The 19,775-nt window shown below is 41.9% G+C and overlaps 1 long non-coding RNA gene across 2 annotated transcripts in view; it reads left to right on the plus strand.

Moving 5' to 3' along the window:
• LOC128340653 (uncharacterized) overlaps positions 1-19,775 on the plus strand; it is a 40,840-nt gene that overhangs the window by 12,857 nt on the left and 8,208 nt on the right. Inside the window, exon 4 of one of the 2 annotated variants that reach the window (XR_008313864.1) lies at positions 19,245-19,357. The exons of the other annotated variant lie outside the window; for it this stretch is intronic. This is a non-coding gene — a long non-coding RNA (uncharacterized LOC128340653). The remainder of the gene's footprint in view (positions 1-19,244; positions 19,358-19,775) is intronic. 2 annotated transcript variants of the gene reach the window in all.

The raw sequence follows: 19,775 nt of genomic DNA on the forward strand, positions 1-19,775 counted from the left end.
CACAAGGATGACATAAACGTATTCACTGAATCTCCAGGAGTCAACAGCTTCATAACAATGACTAGGGTTGCCAGGTCCAGATGGTGAAAAGAGTTGAAATCCATCACCAAAGAAATAGACGGTCTTTTTCACTTTTAAAAGTCTCAAAAAGTCTCCATTTTGCAAAAAAAGAGTGCATATGCTAATTGGTATAATATATGCTTACCTTGCTAAAAATAGGATAATTAAATACAAAACTCACCACTGCGGAGGATCACAGAATCCCTTGGGGATAAATGGGTGCATTTTTATTTCATTTTAAAGGGGGGAGGGGAACCACCACAGAACCCTTTCTCCACACAGTTCAGCCTCTTCTGCATCACAGAATCCCATGGTTTATTTTCTTTTCATTTGCGGGGAGTGGGGGGGATGCATCCCTTCTCCACACAGTTAAAACACCAGCCTCCCTGTTTTAAAGCTGCTTCTCTCATAAACTCAATGTTTGATTAGCTAAGCTTTATTCAGATATAACTCCATCCCCCTCGTCTCCCTTTTTCTTCCCTTTTCTTTCTGACTCCTTCCCCACAGGATCCCCAGTTCCCCAGTGCCCACTGGGACAAATGTCCAAACAAGAAAATGCAAAAGATTGCTGGATAGAACACTGCATATGGGGTGGGAGGAGCATAAGTTTCATGATAGAGAAGAAGTCCCTCCTGGTCCCTGGGCCACTACACTGGGCCAGTGAGTCAGACTCAGAGAGGAGAGGACGAGGCTGCTGCCACTGCCGCCCCCACTGGCTGCGCAAAAGACACTTGGCTGTGCACTCTATAGCTTGCTGTCTGCACCCCAAAGTCACAGCCTCCTGCCCTCCCTCGTTGTCTGCGTGCCAGCCATCAGAGCAGGAGCACTTCTGATTGGTGGCGGGGGCGGCACACAAACACATGCCGTGGAGGCAGGAAGACTGCTGGTTGCCAGTGCTGCGCAAGCATACAGAGCCGAGCACAGAAGCTGCTCATTCAGCAGGGCTCATTCACACGCAGGGCTCCCCGCATGTGCATGGGAGAGCCCCTGATTGGCTGGCCTGGAACTCCCAAGACCCTCTCTAACATGGAAATGATTGGAGGGGGTTGAAAATAGTCGGGTATCTGGGGTAAAAGTCATGATCTGGCAATGCTAACTATGACCAATATTTCAGATATAAACCTCATGTCTGGCTTTGAAAAATGTTCAGATCTTCACATAATTAAAAGTAAAGAGCCTCTGCAACAGGAACACCTAGTAATTATTAACATTTACATTAGGTAATAATTAGGCCCTATCCATCACCAGCACAGCACCCCTCCAATGGCAGTTGCTGGTGTCTGTCAGAGCCAGCGTGGTGTAGTGGTTAGAGTGCTGGACTAGGACCGGAGAGACCTGAGTTCAAATCCCCATTCAGCCATGATACTAGCTGGGTGACTCTGGGCCAGTCACTTCTCTCTCAGCCTAACCTGCTTCACAGGGTTGTTGTGAGGAGAAACCTAAGTATATAGTACACCACTCTGGGCTCCATGGAGGAAGAGCGGGATATAAATGTAAAATAATAATAATAATAATAATAATATGTTTCTCTCCTTCTTTAATTGTGAGCCTTTAGGGACAGGGAGCCATTTTATTTATTTATTGATAACAATGCAAACTGCTTTGGGAACTTTTATTCATTGTATTCGTCGTAATTCTACTTACGGGTACCAGAAAGCCCACCAAAGTTTAAAACCCTCTTACTGGCATTTATATAGTCAGAGTAGTCTCCTTAATGAATATTGAAAACTGAGCTTACAGCCATGTATAAAATAAATGCAATTAACACCTGGGCATTCCCAGCTCTGATTTACTCTGTGGATGTAATTAAGTGGTCTGATACTAATTTGACTGAGCCTGATAAATTAATCCATAAACATGATAAATGTATCATGCAAAGGCCTCTGTGGAAACGGGAAAAGCTATACATCCCAAGATCTGAAGTATTTTGGATACTTGCAACAACAACCAAAAAACAGGTATCAAAACTCCAAAATTACTTCAGGACATCTGATCACCCAATTCTTCAAGCAACAGCTGAATCTGGCATCCTCTAAACCACCACACTGCTTTCTAGTGGTTCCACTCCTACATCTTGGGCAGGTTCCAGATGGTGTCCCTTGGAGACTTCTTATTCAAAATCTGAACTTTTGTATGGTGTTCCTCAGGGCTCCAAGTTATCTCCAATGTTGTTTAACATCTACATGAAACTGCTGGGAGATCATCAGGAGATTTGGTACAGGGTGCTATCAGTATGCTGATGAAACCCAAATCTATTTCTTCATGTCAATATCATCGGGAGAGGGAATAACTTCTCTAAATATCTGCATGGAGGCGGTGATGGGCTGGATGAGGGATAACAAACTGAGACTGAATCCAGATAAGACGGAGGTACTCATTGTGCGGGATCGAAACTCAGGAGATGAGTTTGATCTGTCTGTTCTAGATGGGGTCACATTTCACCAGAAGGAACAGGTATGCAGTCTGGGGATGCTTCTGGATCCAAGGTTCTCCCTGGTGTCCCAGGTTGAGGCAGTGGTCAGAAATGCCTTCTATCAGCTTCGGCTGATATGCCAGCTGCATCTGTTTCTTGAGATAATTGACCTTGGAACAGTGGTACATCTGCTGGTAACCTCCAGACTGGATAACTGCAATGCACTCTATGTGTGCACTGCCTTGTGTGTAGTCCGGAAACTACCATTGGTACAGAATGCGGCAACCAGGTTGGCCTCTGGGTCATCTTTGAGAGACCATATTACTCACGTATTGAAAGATCTACACTCGCTGCCAATAAGTTTCTGGGCTAAATACAAGGTGCTGGTTATAACATATAAAGCCCTAAATGGCTTGGGCCTTGGGTATTTAAGAGAACGTCTTCTTCATCATGAACCCCACCAGCCATTGAGATAATCAGGAGAGGTCCGTCTGCAGTTGCCACCGGTTGGTCTGGTGGCTACTCAGGTATGGGCCTTCTCCAGCAGCAGAGCGGGACCGCAGGTGGCCCATGTGCGGCCGCAGCAGCCACCCCACTAACCTCGCCCCCTGCGTCTGACATCAGACGCGGGGCTAGCCACACCCCTCGCATCTGACATCAGATGCAGGAGGCGGGGTCTAGCTCCCGAACGGAGCCTTGAGGCTCTGTCTGGGAGTTGAACTCCAAAAGGGGCCGCACAACCCCTTCAGGAGTTAAACTAAGGCTGTGCTGTTTTTGCAGTGGCAGCTTTTTAACTCCTGAAGGGGCCACACGGCCCCTTCAGGAGCTACTTAGGCTGGCGCTGCGTTTGCAGCACAACCAGAAGCAGCTCTTCCCTGCCTGAGAAGAGCTGCTCCTGACTGGTGCTGCAAACGCAGTGCCAGCCTTAGTTTAGCTCCCGAAGGGGCTGCATGGCCCCCACTCGGGAGCTAAACTAGCACCCCTGCATCTGACATCAGACGTGGGGGGCGTGTCGGACATGCGCAGTGCGGCCCCTGATTGGGCGCGGCCTGGGTTCTTTGAACCCATTCGCCCAATGATAGCTCCGCCCCTGGCCTTTTCCACTGCTGGCCCAAAGTTTTGGAACATGCTCCCTGCTGAAATAAGACCCTCCCCATCTCTGACAACTTTTAAAAAGTCTTTAAAGACGCATCTATTCACCCAGGCTTTTAATTAAATATTGTTTTAATAGTTTTAACATTGTTTTAAAATGTTGTTTTGAAATTTAAATTGTTGTAAAGTTTTAACTTTTTCTGTATCATTTGCTGTTGTCATTTATTTTAACTAATGCTTTAACTTCTTCTGTTTGTTTGCTTTGTTGTAAACCGCCCAGAGATCTGAGTTTTGGACAGTATAAAAATATGTTAAATTAATAAATAAATTTGCTGGATCAATTCAGCTGGCCTCAGTATCTGTAAAAGAAAGAACTGAACTATATAAATCCAAAGCAGATCAGCTTAAAGCAGAAATGGAAGGTTTTATAATTACTGTTTAAAACCATATAATTGCTACAAATATTTTAAAAAATGCATAACAAAGACCACAGACAAACACTTTTGTAGAAAATGTAAAGATAAATAAGACCATCAGGAGATTTGGTGCAGGGTGTTATCAGTATGCTGATGACACCCAAATCTTTTTCTCCATGTCAACATCATCAGGAGAAGGCATAACATCCCTAAATGCCTACCTGGAGGCGGTGATGGGTTGGATGAGTGATAACAAACTGGGATTGAATCCAGATAAGATGGAGGTACTTATTGTGCAGGGCTGGAACTCAGGAGATGATTTTGATCTGCCAGTTCTAGATGGGGTCACACTTCCCCAGAAGGAACAGGTACACAGTCTCGGGGTGCTTCTGGACACAAAACTCTCCCTGGTGTCCCAGGTTGAGGCAGTGGCCAGAGGTGCTTTTTATCAGCTTCAGTTGATATACCAGCTGTGTGCATTTCTTTGATGACCTCAGGACAATAGTACATCTGCTGGACACCTCCTGACTTGACTACTGCAGTGCGCTCTATGTGGGACTGCCTTTGTATGTAGTCTGGAAACTGCAGTTGGTCCAAAATGTGGCAGCCAGGTTGGTCTCTGGGTCATCTTGGAGAGACCATATCACTCCTATCTTAAAAGATCTACACTGGTTGCTGATAAGTTTCCAGGCAAAATACAAGGTCTTTGTTGTAACCTATAAAGCCCTAACAGCTTGGGCCTTGGGTATTTAAGAGAACATCTTCTTTGCTATGAACCACACCGCCCATTGAGATCATCTGGAGAGGTTTGGAGAGGTCTGGAGAGCCCCTGGTGGCGCAGTGGTAAAACTGCCGCCCTGTAACCAGAAGGTTGCAAGTTCGATCCTGACCAGGGGCTCAAGGTTGACTCAGCCTTCCATCCTTCCGAGGTCGGTAAAATGAGTACCCAGAATGTTGGGGGCAATATGCTAAATCATTGTAAACCGCTTAGAGAGCTTCGGCTATAGAGCGGTATATAAATGTAAGTGCTAGTGCTATTGCTATTGCTATTGCAGTTGCCACCAGCCCCTCTGGTGGCTGCTCGGGGACAGGCTTTCTCCATTGCTGCCCCGAGACTTTGGAACACACTCCCTGCTGAATTAAGAGCCTCCCCATCTCTTACAACTTTTTAAAAGGCAGTCAAGATGCATTTGTTCACCCAGGCTTTTAATTAGATACTGTTTTAATAGTTTGATGGTTTTTAATAGTTTTAATGTTGTTTTAAATTTTAAATTGTTGTGATGTTTTAACCTTTTTATTTGTAGTTTTTATTGTATTATTGTAAACCGCCCAGAGACTTGAGTTTGGGGCACTATACAAATATGTTTAAACAAACATGTAGTCACTGGCTATCCTGCCTTATTCAGTGCAGGTTATCTTGCAAGACTCGATCCGGTTACGAAAACTATTCACCACCAACTGGATATGTTAATTAATCTGTTACTAATAAGTTTAGAACTTCCCCTTAGTATGAATATAGTCCAGGTTTTTTAGAATGATTGCAATAAACTAGAAATGATTATGGTAAACAGCTACTATAACAGACATTAGAATAACTGTAACATAAACCCACAAACAAACAAACACTTGAAAATGAAAACAAATACATACATACATGCATGCCAAAATCTAGCTTTGGAAATAGAGTGTCTCTGAAAATTCAAGACCACTCAAGACATCAGCTGCAGGAGTTGCTCCAAGTGCCCTGAAGAAAAACTGAGAGAGAATACACAAGCCATTATCTCTATCAAATATAATACAAAAAGCTGCCATTTTTCAGTCTTGACACATAACCAGGAAATGCCTGAAGTAATGCTCTGTTTGAGGGTAGCACATTAGGTAAGCATAAGGACTATGAAGAAGAAAAAGGCAAATAATAGTAAATGACATACATCAGTGTATATCATCTAGTATATGGGGTGTGAGAAGTCCAAGATTGTTTTGTCTTTTTTGCTGCAATGGAGTAGAGAATGTAATCCAAGCTTATTGCGTACCTACCATGTAAAGCTCTGCCAGTGTGACCCCATGCTAACGCTCCCATTTACTCCTCATTTCTTGTACCCTTACCACTATTACCATACGCCACTATTACGGACTCTCCCACTATTTTCCACTATTACAGACTCTCTTGAACAGAACTATGTCCAATTCCTCAATAATGATACCTGTCACTAAACAGTGATGTAAACACTCCTAAGAAAGCATAAGAACACAAGAACAGCCCTGCTGGATCAGGCCCAAGGCCCATCTAGTCCAGCATCCTGTTTCACACAGTGGCCCACCAGATGCCGCTGGAAGCCACAGGCAAGAGTCAAGGGCATGCCCTCTCTCCTGCTGTTACTCCCCTGCAACTGGTACTCAGAGGCATCCTGCCTTTGAGGTTGGAGGTGGCCTATAGCCCTCCCAACTAGTAGCAGTTGATAGACCTCTCCTCCATAGCAGATATCATATTGAACATTTGAGCCTCCTAATGTCTTTACTCTGCTTTTCCCCACCAACACATACCTCAGTCCTCACTTCCCTCAGAACTCTATTTCCTCTACCCATTCTATTCTTGTCTGTCCTGCTTCTTGCAATCTTTTTATTGTCTCCTCCTCACATCTCTTTCACTTTGTGTCCTCGGATCCATAATGCTCTGGCCAACCACCACCTTATTTTAGTCCATTTCTCATTTTAGTCCATTTTAGCCCAGTCCTCATATCCTTCTGACCTCTGCCTTCACATCTTACCTTCAGACCTTTATGATATCACAGCAGGTCAATCAGTTGGGAAGCTTTGCAGAGCAAGAAACTCAGATTTTGTCCTTTTTTGAGCCCCCCCCCTTTTGCAAATAGTAAAATTACTAATTTTCATTTGACTATATCCTCTGTGCTTTAATTTGACACCTCATTCATAACAATGTGCCCTGAGATGGCACCCACACAGAATCCCTGATTTGGCATTCCAACACAAAGAGATATGAGTAATATTTTCCCCCATCACAATTCCATTTTAAGTGTTACTATCATTTGTAGTCATTGAGTCCCTTGTTTATTGTATCATAGCCCATTTATATAGAAACAATGTGGTGTCCTACGAAAGATTATCATTTTAGGTGAGAAGTAAGCAATTAAATCACACAGAGAATGTATTAAGTTGATAATCCTTGCAAATGTTGTAGGTGTCAGCCCATTATGATAGATTAATTATTCAGCCCTCCTGGCATATTGGAATCAATCATATGAAGAAATGGTACCTGTGTCTCTCTGCGTGGAGATATATCAACTGTTTTTTCAACACAAGTAGACCCTGCTTGTAACTTGAATCCCATCAGCACTTAAGAAGAACATGTTCCAAGTAACCAGTGTCAAAATGTGTCTAGTGATCTTTGCCCAGATGTGACTTGTTTATATAAATATAAGTAAGAGGGAACATTATTGCAGTGAGATATATTTAGCTCATGTGTTATAACTTGCTCATTACTTCTGTGCTTCTTAATGATGTTTTCCGCTAGTGGTCTAGACTAGACTATTCTTGATCATTTATGACTGAAATGATGCAATTCTATTAAAAGATCTACTAAATGAAAAGAACAGCTAAGGAGTTTCTCACAGACATCTGATTAGGGGTGTCACACATTTCTCAATTCTCCATTTCGGGATCAAACACTTTATACTGTTTTATTTAGATTTATATGAGCTCAATGCAAATCTCATCCGAGATTTAAATAGCTTTTCCAGAGTTAATTTTATAGCTTCCTTTTTGCCAATCAATTTATTTTTAAACTGTACTCAAACATCTCTGATTTAATATTTTTAAAAAGTAAAGTTGCCACCCAGGCAGTCTTTGATAGAAAAAATGGGCTGTAATCCAGGGAGCTTCTCGAGAAGTGCTCAAGGGCTTGTGCATGTCTGATGTAACATTTGACTCCCCCCCACTTTGAATAGCAGCCTTGTTGTGTGCCACTGCAAACTGCTTTTTATACTCTTAGATTTCAAAAGTGGCTTGCCATGTGCTGCAAGGGTATGGTGTTAAAAAAACCAAACCCCAAAGTTCCACATTTCACTTGCTAGTTTTCACTCACTAGTTGAGCAGCTCTCTGAATTGTGTTTTTAAGGCCATCTAGTCTAACTCATTGTAGAGTTTTTTGGGGAAAGCAAAATTCTAACACTTTATACAATCTTACTTTCACTATTTTAATTTATTTAAATAATAAATATCACCGGGAACTCAGTTGAGTAGTTCTCTGAACTGTGACTTTTAAGGCCATCTAGTCTAACTCATTGTAGATTTTTTTTTAAAAAAAGTAATATCTTCTACAATTCTGCTCTAACTGTTTTAAATAAGGTTCCCATTAAATTGCCTTGGAAGATTAGATCCATGTTGTCTTAAAAAGAAACCACTCTAACTAGGCCTTGTTGTTTTATAACAGCAGAATGTCTCCCATTTGGAAGAAGAAGAAGGGGGGAAATAACAACACAGCACAAGCAGCATCACTCAGCCTGAAAAAAGCAAGGAATTTCTGAACCCATCACTGACCTTTCACTTCCAACCCTCCCAGCCGCCATATTAGTGCGCTCCCACCAAAATACCAGCTTGTGTTTACAGTCTGATTTCTCCTGATGGTGAATGGGCGCGTACTCACGAGCACTCGCTCTATGTGCACTCAATAGGATCATGATCTGGAGAGCTGAAAACGTAAACACAAGCTGGTATTATGGTGTAACTAGCGCTTTATGGAGTTTTGTTTGAATACTTAAAAATGGGCATACTGGGCAGAACAAAAGGAGGCAAAAGCTGTGCTGCTATGCAGAGGAGACTTGGAAAGCTCTTGACATTCCTTCACCATTCAAGTCTGGAATGGGGGGGAGGAGGAGGAGAGGCCTACTCCACTGGGCCCCCTCCCTCCGCTCGTTATTGCCAGTTATACTGATAGCACCATTTTCTGTTCTATTGTAGTGGTGTAATTAACACTTTGCTTTTAGTTATGCATTTTCTCATCCACCCATACTCATCTGAAGCTTAGAACCTGCAGGCACTGGGTAAGATCACAGAGTTCAGTAGACCTCATTCCAAATGTGACACATACGTTGCAGCAAAATTAGGCCATGATTTGTATGTGCTGGTGGATGGCCTTGTGAAACAAACTAGATAGCATGGATTACTATAGCAGTAATATAGAATTGGAAGCCAAATGGAGGTAATGTTGTTTGTGACTATCATAGACCAGAACTTGGTCTCAGATACATCTGCATCAAAAATGCAGATGTATCTTGTTATTATATCCTGGGGCATAAATGGACCTGATAATGGGGAAGATCAATTTCCTGGACCAGCTGAGGTAGCAACCACTGAAGCAATCCCTCTTGTAGAGATGCCCATGGGTGAAGAGGAGGAAGACCCACACGGGTCTCTTATGTTCTGCCCCTAAGAATGTTTCCTTGCCAGTGTCATCAGACACCAAATACTCCTCCCCAGAAGCTCAACTGTGGAGATCCTGGCTTTACCACCATTCCAGTAGCAGATACAACAAGAGACACCAGCCACACTGTGCTTTCTAGCAAATAGCTTTTATACTCTCCCATATTTCACAATTTGTTTGTGATGTGGTGCAAACGTATGACTTTTTTTTTAAAAAAAAAATTGAAATGTCAGTTCTCTGAATTGTGATCAGTATTTTGAAGATCATCTAGCTGAACCCAGTAGTAATTCTTTTAAAATAATCTTATCCAATCTGAGGCACATGCTTCAAAAACGAAGTGTGGCTACTCTGAGAGCTGATATTCTTCAGGAAAAATAAGCTTAAAACACACAGTACATCTCTTTGCAGGATTATTTCAGTCTTTAATCTAGCATAGAAAAACTCTCCAAGTTTAGGCCCTGCCTAAGCCTTTTTTTCAGCATTCACAGTGTGCTGTCCTAGGTGCTGATCTTGGATTAATGCTACATGTCGCTTACTATTGCCTGCCAACCTGTCTATCCACTAAGCTCTGCAACCCATCTAAACTGGACTGAGGGCATGCTGCAATCTGCCTGAGCCCTCCCCCAGAGAATATTCAGGGAAGCAAAAGGAAGAGGCAGGGGTAATCTATTTTTTAGTTTATATCTTTGAAGCCCTAGAATGTACAGAACCATTTAATGGTAACTATTACTCATTTAAAAATTAACAACAAACATCGACTTCTTAAATAACAGTTTCCACAGCACAACATCTGGAGGTGTTGTGAGGTGAACTAACAGCAAATAAAAGGGTCCATTAATATGTACTTCATTGTCAAGATGAGCAAAGAGAATCATGTTCTGCCACATACATTCAGTCCAGTATTCCTTCTGACTTCTTCTTACCAAATTCTTCCTTGCTCTCTGACACATACATTGCAGTGTCAGCAGCATCAGCATCACACCTGCATTCACACACCTGCAGGCTCACACATTCTACACTGTGTACAAAATATAAAGTGCTGTGGGCAAAATACAAAGTGCTGGTTATTACCTTGAAAGCCCTGAACAGCTTAGGTCCAGGTTATCTTAGAGAGTGCCTTCTTCTGCATGATCCCTACCACATGTTAAGGTAATCTGTGGAGGTGCATCTCCAGCTACCACTGGTGCGTCTGGTGGTGACTTAGAGGCGGGCCTTCTCTGTAGCTGCTCCTGGGCTGTGGAATGCACTCCCAGCAGAAATCCATAATTTGGATTCTTTATTGGCCTTCAAAAGAGTCCTCAAAACCTATCTGTTTGGCCTGGCCTTCCAGGGTTTTAAAATTGTTGTAAATGGTTTTAATGTTGTAACTTGGTTTTTAAACAATTTTAAATGTTTTAATTGTTATTGTTTTATGGAATTTTATAATTGTTTTGTTTTAATGAGCCATTTTGGAAGGGCTGTATAGAAATTGAATAAATAAATAAAAATAAATAATAAATACATAAATACACTGTCACTAGTACTGGTAGGCCTGGTCTGAAGACTTTACTTTTTCTGTCAATGTCTCAGTTGCCCTGAAGCTACTTTAATGCAATTCAACACTTGTGAGAATGATTGTGCAAGTCCTTGCTGCCTCTTGAGAGTATCTACAGATATTCCAAGTGAAAGGTTTTCTTCTCTCCCTTTCTCCCTTGATATCTTTCTTCCCTGTTACTTTCCTTCAACTCCTCTCTTTCAGCTCAAGCTCCACTCCCATCTCAAAGAAATTCTTCTGCTCAGTTCATGCCAGCATTCTAACAGGGCCATATACAGGCCATTACCCTGCCTGAATTCTCAGTTTGGCACAATCAGTTCATTGACTCACTGAGCTCCAGAGAGATCCAGCATCACATAGAGCTAACTCTGAGGGGAGCATTGCACACCTGTTATGGTTATTGTGAGTTTCTAGGCAGAATGCAATAGAGTCTTGAAGGGGCCACAATGCTCTTCATCTTCTTGATGCAGCCGTCTCCACATTCCTGGAGTTTTCTTTTTTGAGCACTGTTTAAATATATTTCTGAACTGAAAAAACATGAGAGGGTAATGGTTGGTGTATTAAATTAAAAAACCCAACCTAGTTAATCCAAAAGGCAACCACTGCAACTGCTGCTGTTCAAACTCAGACTGCAAAAAGAAAGGCTAATTTCAGCTGTTACGGAAAAATTGTTTTATTTTAATCGGCGGTACAGATGGCTTTCCCACCTACAGAAGCTTATATTGCATAACTGCATAGGTACTTCACATAATAGTTTCAATTTAGGGTGTGGCTACAATAAACATTTACTAGCTTTGGAAGTAGTTTTACTGTCATCATGACCTTCAAAAATCCTGGGAATTGTAGTTCTGTGAAAATGCTGAGAATATTGGTGAGGAATCCTAAAAACAGTTCTCCGGTTGGGGGCCAGGCAGTTAAGCAGTTCTGAAATTAGTTTATATTTGTAGTGTGGAAATACATAGAGGGAAAGAAGGATCAACAAAAAGAAAATATCTTCTTAAACCAGGACAATAGGTTCTTTGAAAGCAAGAAACTGAACCATTAAAATATGGGTTCCATTCCAGTACAGGTTAATCTGTATTTTTTAAAAAAAACTCTTCATCTTGAATTTCATGCAGATGTTAATTTTAAACCTGGTTCAGTAGCTGCTTCAACCACTTTGAATTGGTTTTGAAGTGGCTCAGATTCGCTTAATGTAAATTAATATCAAAGTCTTACAATTGTCTTGTGGCACCTATAAACATGAATGCAGTGTGACTCCTATAAACAATGCTAAATATTTATATTGGGGAAATTGTATTTTTTCAACATACTACTTGCATGCATTAATACCACAACTTCCAGAACTTTATTAATCATATTTGCCCACTGAGAGACCAACATGTATTTTAGTCATCAAATAGTCTTCCTACATTGAGTTGCATAGCAGGAATAGAAAACTCAATTTTAGATCATTTCAGGGGGTTTTGTTTGTTTTGTGGTCTTTCCCAGCAGCAAAGATCAGCAAGTATAATGCCGTTATAGAAATCTGTGATACAGCCACATTTAGAACACCATGTAAAATTCATGTCACCTTTTTAAAAATACAGATTTTAAAAAGTACAAAACAGCAACTAAAAAGATTAAGTTCTTAGCACACCTTCTTATGGGGAGAGGCTAAAGAGTTTGCATCTTTTAAGATTACAAACAAAGAACTAAGGACATGTCAGTGGTGTGAAAAATTATGATTGGTTGGAGAGAGCAGATTGAGAAAATCTTTTCTCCCTCCTGTACTAGAATCTGGAGGTACTCTGTGAAGTTGATTGGTAATTAGATAGATTCCATATTGAGTAAAGGATGGGGAGCCTTTGGAGGTGTTGGAAGGGACCACAAAGCATGTTTAAAAATGTTAGTTTTGGAGGAGAAGCCTAGACCTCCAATCCAGCAACAAAACCATCCCCAAAGAAGCAGAGAGCACATATGCTTTGCAGCCACAGAATGCTCGAAGGTTCCATGTAGAAGTTCTTTTCCTTCTGTCAATCAACAGGGCACAGCCAATCATCCTAGAAGTTTGTGGGTGGGGGGAGGGTGAGAGAAATTAGAAAAAGTGGGGAGGGAAGGAAGGAGGGAGCCAGGAAACCATTGACAGTGGGTGACAGTTGGTGACAGTTGGTGTTGACGGTTACACAAGACACAGGTTATATAAAGAAAAAAGGGGGAGAAAATGACAAAAACAAAAACAAAGGGAGGACATCCTAAAAACAAAAACAAACAAACCTTAACAAAATAAAAATAATTAAAAACCGATGAAAACAACAAAATATACTATACCAAACAACAGAAGAAAGCCATTCTGACAAGATCCATCCAACCCTGCATTTCACCTTCCTTCTGCCCATCAATGCCCTATTTTGTCCCTTCTGCACCAATATAACTCATAAGACTTCAAATGTGACATGACAGTTTTGTCACAGGTTCCACTTGTGCCTCTTAATACCCAATAATAATGGCCAACAGGGAATGGATATCACCTTCATGGCTTACTCATGAGCAGAGGCACCTGCCTGGCTGTGGCAGTCAACAGAATACTGGACTTGGTGGTCCTTGAGATAATCTAGCAAACTATTCTTAGTTTTACTTTTATTGGGACAGAGCTCATTAATCACCCTGGCAAAGACCAACGTGCAAAGACCAATCTTGCTTCTTGGCATCCCCACACCCTGAGGAGTAGCTGAAGGGCATACTCTGAATTAGCCAGACATTTCTGATTGAAAAATCAGTCCCACTCAATTTATCTTTTGGAACATAAATATTTAGACATTTCAAATTAGCCCATGGTTTAAAATTTGCTTTTTTGTTGTCCTTGTCTAAGTGTATCATTTTGTACTCTGTGTCAGGGTAAATGCTGGAGATGAATGAATCTCCAGCATCCAGTCTCTTAACTCCCAGCTCTTCTTCTCCAGTAGTTTCCTAAGAAAAATCTCTCTTGTGAGAAGCCCCTCTCATTATCCTCAGAGGAGCCTCCTAAACTTCCTCCTAACTTATTGAATCATTTATTTTGAGCTTGCCTGTTTATTTGTTTGTTTATTACATTCATAAACTGCCCCATCCGAAGGCTCCGGGCAGTGTACAAGAAGTTTAAAAAGACCCCAAAACACACACCATTTAAAACACAGTGCTCAAAACAATATAAAAACAATTTAAAAACAATTCTAAACAATTCTAAACCAATTAAAATACCTTAGAAAACAATTTAAAACCTTGGAAGGCCAGGCCAAGTAAGTAAGTTTTTAGGGCTCTCTCAAAGGCTGATGGCGGGCCTAAACTTCCAGGATATCTGCCAAGAGTGCATTCCATAGGCCAGGAGCAGCTACAGAAAAGGCCCAGTTCCAAGTCGCCACCAGACATACTGGTGGTAACTGGAGACAGACCTCTCCAGATAACCTCAATGTCGATGGGGAACATACAGAAGAAGTCACTCTCTAAGGTAGCCCGGACCCATTGGACTATTGGTTTCAGTTTCACTTCATGGTAAGGACAACTGAGAAATGTTAGGCTCATGTTCGGTTCTAGATCAATGAAAAAGCCTCTTTGAAGTTTTGAACTTCAGCATCAGTTTGACTCCCAGTTTGAAAGTACTCATACAGCACGGATGCTTGGACTCTCCTGTTCCAGGGGCAATGGAACCTATTTATTCTATTTGAAACAGGAAGAAACCTGTATGAAAATATGAGCATAGAAATACAGGCGATGTTATAATTATGCATATGAATTGTTGATTTTTTTTCATTTTCCTTGTCGATTTTTGATTAAAATCTGTATATATTGTTAGTTTATGGCTGTGATTGTTTTCCGGTGGGTTTTTAATTTTTTTTTAAAAAAAATTCTGACCTTTTAAAAGAGAAATGTAATACATGATGCATTTTTTTTCTAAAATGAAAAAAGTAATAAGGCCACTTTGAATACTAAAAGCAGTTTCTGTTTCTTACTATTGAGATGCACAAATGGGGTGTGGTACTCATGGTGAGGTTACAACCTTCTTGAGAGGGGACTGCTGTACTACTGGCAGTGTGAGTAGAACAGCATACAGCACAAGAAGTGAAGGAGGAATATACTTCCTAATAAATGGACAGAACTGATGAATACATCCTCAGTGATAAAAGCCCTTTGGTGCTACACCAAATTAAAATATTGTAAAGCTCTATCCCAATGAGTTTACATTACAGTTCTTTTGCTAGTCTGTTGCTTAAAAAGGAAGAATTGTTACAGTAAGTCTATGATACAATAATGACGTACTATACAAGTTGTTGATAACAAATGCTGTTCTGCAGGCGGCAAAATTAAATGTTCCTCCATCAACAAAGGCCCTGTTTTACGTTATTTGCACTGGATTACTTACAAGTGAGTGGTTTCAAGAACTTGGCCTCTCAGAGCTCAGATTGTTGTGTAGCCTCCCTATTTTCCTTCTTTCTTTCTTTTATCCTTCACAGCATAATGTTTCTTATTATTTATGACACGTTCAATTGCTTCTACAGGCTGCACAAGTGTAACTGCCATTATAAGGTAGAACATCTTGCCTCTTTGTAATACATTATTCTATGTACAAACCCTTACAAAGACAGCTTGTGAGCATTTCACAAATTATAATAATGGAACCACCTACATGTATAGCAGTGCTGACAGATCTGGATCATCTTATTTTCACCTGCGGTAAGTTCACACTCAGCTGAAAACTAAATTATACAATGAACAGCTCTGCTATAGGAATATGCATAGCTTTCTCTTCCACTACGTCGTCCTGAGAATATATGCATGCTGTTATGCACCAAAGTTGAATAGCAGTGGCTTAAGAGGATGCTTTTAATCAAGATGGGTTTCAAGTAACATACAAATGCTGGGAAAGTAACTGTGTTAGCCTGAAGCAGCAAAGCAATAAAGAGTGTTGTGGCACCTTCAAGACGAACTAGTTTGCCATGAATCTTTCTAGGCGGTCATCTGTTTTGTCACACGAATACACTGCTTATACTAAAGACATAGCAATCGGCATAGTTACAATTCTTAAGCAGTTCTGCAGTGTTTACAGTTGGTTGGTTCAGGTTTGCAGATTTCTACAATGGGAACGCAAGCTTACGCAAAAGTAGCAAGTAGAATTGATGAACAGCAGAAGCCACATATTTAGCAGTTGACAGTTATGAGCCCGTCTGTCCTCAAACATATGGGACAGAGAGCCTGGTTCACATGGACTAGTACAGATGATCGCTTGAGACATGAAGTGCAGCAAGCAGCGTTGCCAGTGAGTACGTACATATATCCTACTTTTTTCTGAAGCTCTACCAAAACCTCCAGACTGGTTAGGCCAGAGACCATAGTGCAAGCTTGTACAACTCTGGGATGGTGTACAAATCTGATAGATAGATAGATAGATAGATAGATAGATAGATAGATAGATAGATAGATAGATAATCTATCAGATTTGTACACCGCCCCAAACGTTCATCTCTGGGCAGTTAGCTTGGAACTCATCAAGCCAAATGTAAACCACCGACCTTGCACTGTGGCCTGCCAGGGGTTGCCCAACCTTTCCTGCCTCTTTTTGGTAATCTCAGTCAGGGAAGGCACCACAAAAATAGAAGTGTTCATGGCCCCTGGAGAGCCAGCAAGTGTTCAGGTTGGTAGCTCACTAGTTTGTTTATAGATTTATAACCCACTTTTCAATAACCAACTCCTCCAAGTGGCTTCTACTTCCCTCCTCCATTTCCAGTTCTTTTGCCCACACTATAGGGAATAATTCTGCTGCAGCTGATCCCTCCCCAGCATCTTATAATTATCCCACCCACATTTTGTCAACAATGAAAGAGAAACAAATTTTTCCTTTCAAATCCAAAGCAGTATTGCCAAAGAGAGTTGCATGTCCCCAATGGCTCCATACACCCTTAGGCATCACTCTTTCACAACTAGAGGAGAGCTGGTCTTGTGGGAGCAAGCATGACTTGTCCCCTTAGCTAAGCAGGGTCTGCCCTGGTTGCATCTGAATGGGAGACTTGATGTGTGAGCACTGCAAGATATTCCCCTCAGGGGATGAAGCCACTCTGGGAAGAGCAGAAGGTTTCAAGTTCCCTCCCTGGCATCTCCAAGATAGGGCTGAGAGAGATTCCTGCCTGCAACCTTGGAGAAGCCGCTGCCAGTCTGTGAAGACAATACTGAGCTAGATAGACCAATGGTCTGACTCAGTATATGGCAGTTTCCTATGTTCCTAACTTCCTAAAGGCTGCTGTGCCCCAGGGTTCCAGTGGTTTTTAAATTTCCCAGGAGTTAAAGCAGGGAGGAGCCAGGTACTGTTTTGCTTGTGGGATCTGATGGGGGCGTGAGGAAGACCTGTGTCTAGGTTCATGCATGATCAAAACAAAGTCCTCCAAACCCCCAGATTTATGACATTACAAATTTATATTAATATGAATTAAAAATTACAAATAACCCAATAAAAGCAGGCAATAACCCATTCCCTGTACAGTCATAAAAGTTAATAGATCCACTAGCTACAACAACCTCAATTCACAGAAATGGATTCATACCCAAAGGATATGATAATTCAAAAGTCTTAATATAAAATGCACAAAGAGGCTGTTCTCACGAGCAGCCGAGACCGGGCTATGTAAGCCAAGCCCAGGGTTGGCTGCCCATAAGAACCACTGGGAGGCTCCCAGCTCCCAGCAGCACTGTGGCGGCATACCTGCTTAGGCAGCCTGCCTCGTAAACAAGCTTAGGAGAGTGAGCGCTCCCTTAACCACATTTCCCTGACCGTGTGCCAGTGCTGGCTGATTGCAACTGGCACTGACTGAAGCAGAGCACTGACAGCCGCCCGCCCACCCATCGCTGAGGGATCCACACACTTGTGTAGTGCATTGATTTATGAGGGCCAGGACAACGCATCCTGGCCTCCGCATCCCACCCCCCGTGCTTCCTGGGGCAGTGGCAGACCATTTGGGTGTATGATCCGCACAACCAGACCGTCCTCGGAGATCATCTACAGGGAAGGTAGGCTTCTGCAGCCTTCCCTGCTGCCTCACCCACCCAGTCATGAGAACAATCTTAAAGAATAATATTCACGGTTGAGTCTCCATTCCGTGAGAACAAAGCTTCTTCATGAACAAGCACAAACCAATATGAAGCCCATCTGAAGACCTTCGATACTCTAACATGGAATTAAAAGGTGTCGTGGGGCAGGAGGAAATACATGATCCTCATGATTCTGAAGGTGAATAAGGATCCACAATAACTTAAATGGAAAGAGGGTTTGGGCAGGATCAGAGGACTGAGATGGTATGTTTGGAATTATCTATCAGGTCTCTGTTAAAAGAAGCACCATGTAAAACAATGTATTTCTGGTATGTGTTGCCAGACAGGTTATGTAAGATTCTGAGTAAACAACACAAATAGGCTTGTGCTGCACAAGAACCCAAGGCAAATTTTACACGTCACAGAACAAGTCCAGGGACAGTTCGATGTATATCCTCAAAGATTTGTGGATTCAGGATTCTCAAGGTAACATGAGCAACAGAAGCCCTGTTCACCTGTGATCACACAGATGGTGAATTCAGAAGGTGAATTATGAGGGCATCAGCAAGGTGGTTAGTTGCACCCCACTACCTTTGGCCATCTGTCTCCTTTGGCCATCCTCTACTATAAGAGCAACTCCTTGCTCAGTCACTATTCAGCAGAGAGCCATTCCTCACCACCTGCACCTTCCTTTTGTCCTTCTCTTTTCTGTGGCTATTTCCTTCCTCATTTGCTGCTAGCCTGATAATGAAAACAGAAAGCTATTAGACTAGGAAATGAGGACAGGGCATTCGAGGAGCAGAGACACTCTGTAAAGGGAGAGGGTGCATGTGCTCTGTGTCACATGGTAGTGGCTATTTCTGATGCAAAGGAGGAGGAGTTGGCATAGGTAAATGTGTGCATGGATGCAGGCAGCCATGAAATCAACCAGTGGCTATTGTCACTGCCACTTGGGGGGGGGGGGAGAAAGAGGGTGGCATTTGACACCCTGCCTCAGGCATAAGGAGGTCTTGGGCTTCCAGTAGTTTTAGGCTGGCAAAACCAGGACATTTTCTAAGCCCCTGGTAGGCCACCAGATGTGACTGGTGTGCTGTTTTCAGCTTGGTGTGATACAAGTTGTTCAGGCCTGCTTTAGCATGTTTCCTTTGAATAGTGAAGCAGTGTGGGAAATGGCTGGAAGAATAACTACAAATGGTTGTTATTATTCCAGAGAAACAAAAGAAGTGAGAAAGCCCTATTCTGTTTTATTTGCAGAAGTAATATCACTTGGGTCACTCAAATATCTGCAGTCTTATCTAATTTGAAAGTCGTAGTGGAAATACTCAAGGAAAAGAATACTCAAGTGGAATAAAATGTGTGAAGAAAAGGTACAACATGTTCATAAAAAGGAAATAATGGACTAGAGTTGAAATAAGTGATAAATTCAAATGAAAAGGTCTATACCCTCTTTTGCATGATGTCATAGTAAAAAAACACATGTAGGCAAATATTACGTGTGAATAGCAACCAAGGTTTTCCAAATAATGAAAAGAAGTTGCATCTCAAATAGAGCTAATTTTCTTCCTCTATCATCCTCCCACCAGCTTCTTTGCAAGACCTGAATACTTTGAGGCCTAATTCACATATGCAGCCAGCCACCCACGTGGGTGGCCCCAGGAGGAAGCTGCAGCACATGGCATGCCATTTGTGTACAGTGGCTCCCCACGCAGCTGCAATGAATTTCATCACACCGTCATAAATCATGGTGCTGTGAAAAGAATTGTGAAAGCAAGCGTGGGGAGCCTC

This window comes from Hemicordylus capensis, chromosome 1 (genome assembly GCF_027244095.1).
Source record: "Hemicordylus capensis ecotype Gifberg chromosome 1, rHemCap1.1.pri, whole genome shotgun sequence".
NCBI classification, from domain to species: Eukaryota; Metazoa; Chordata; class Lepidosauria; order Squamata; family Cordylidae; genus Hemicordylus; species Hemicordylus capensis.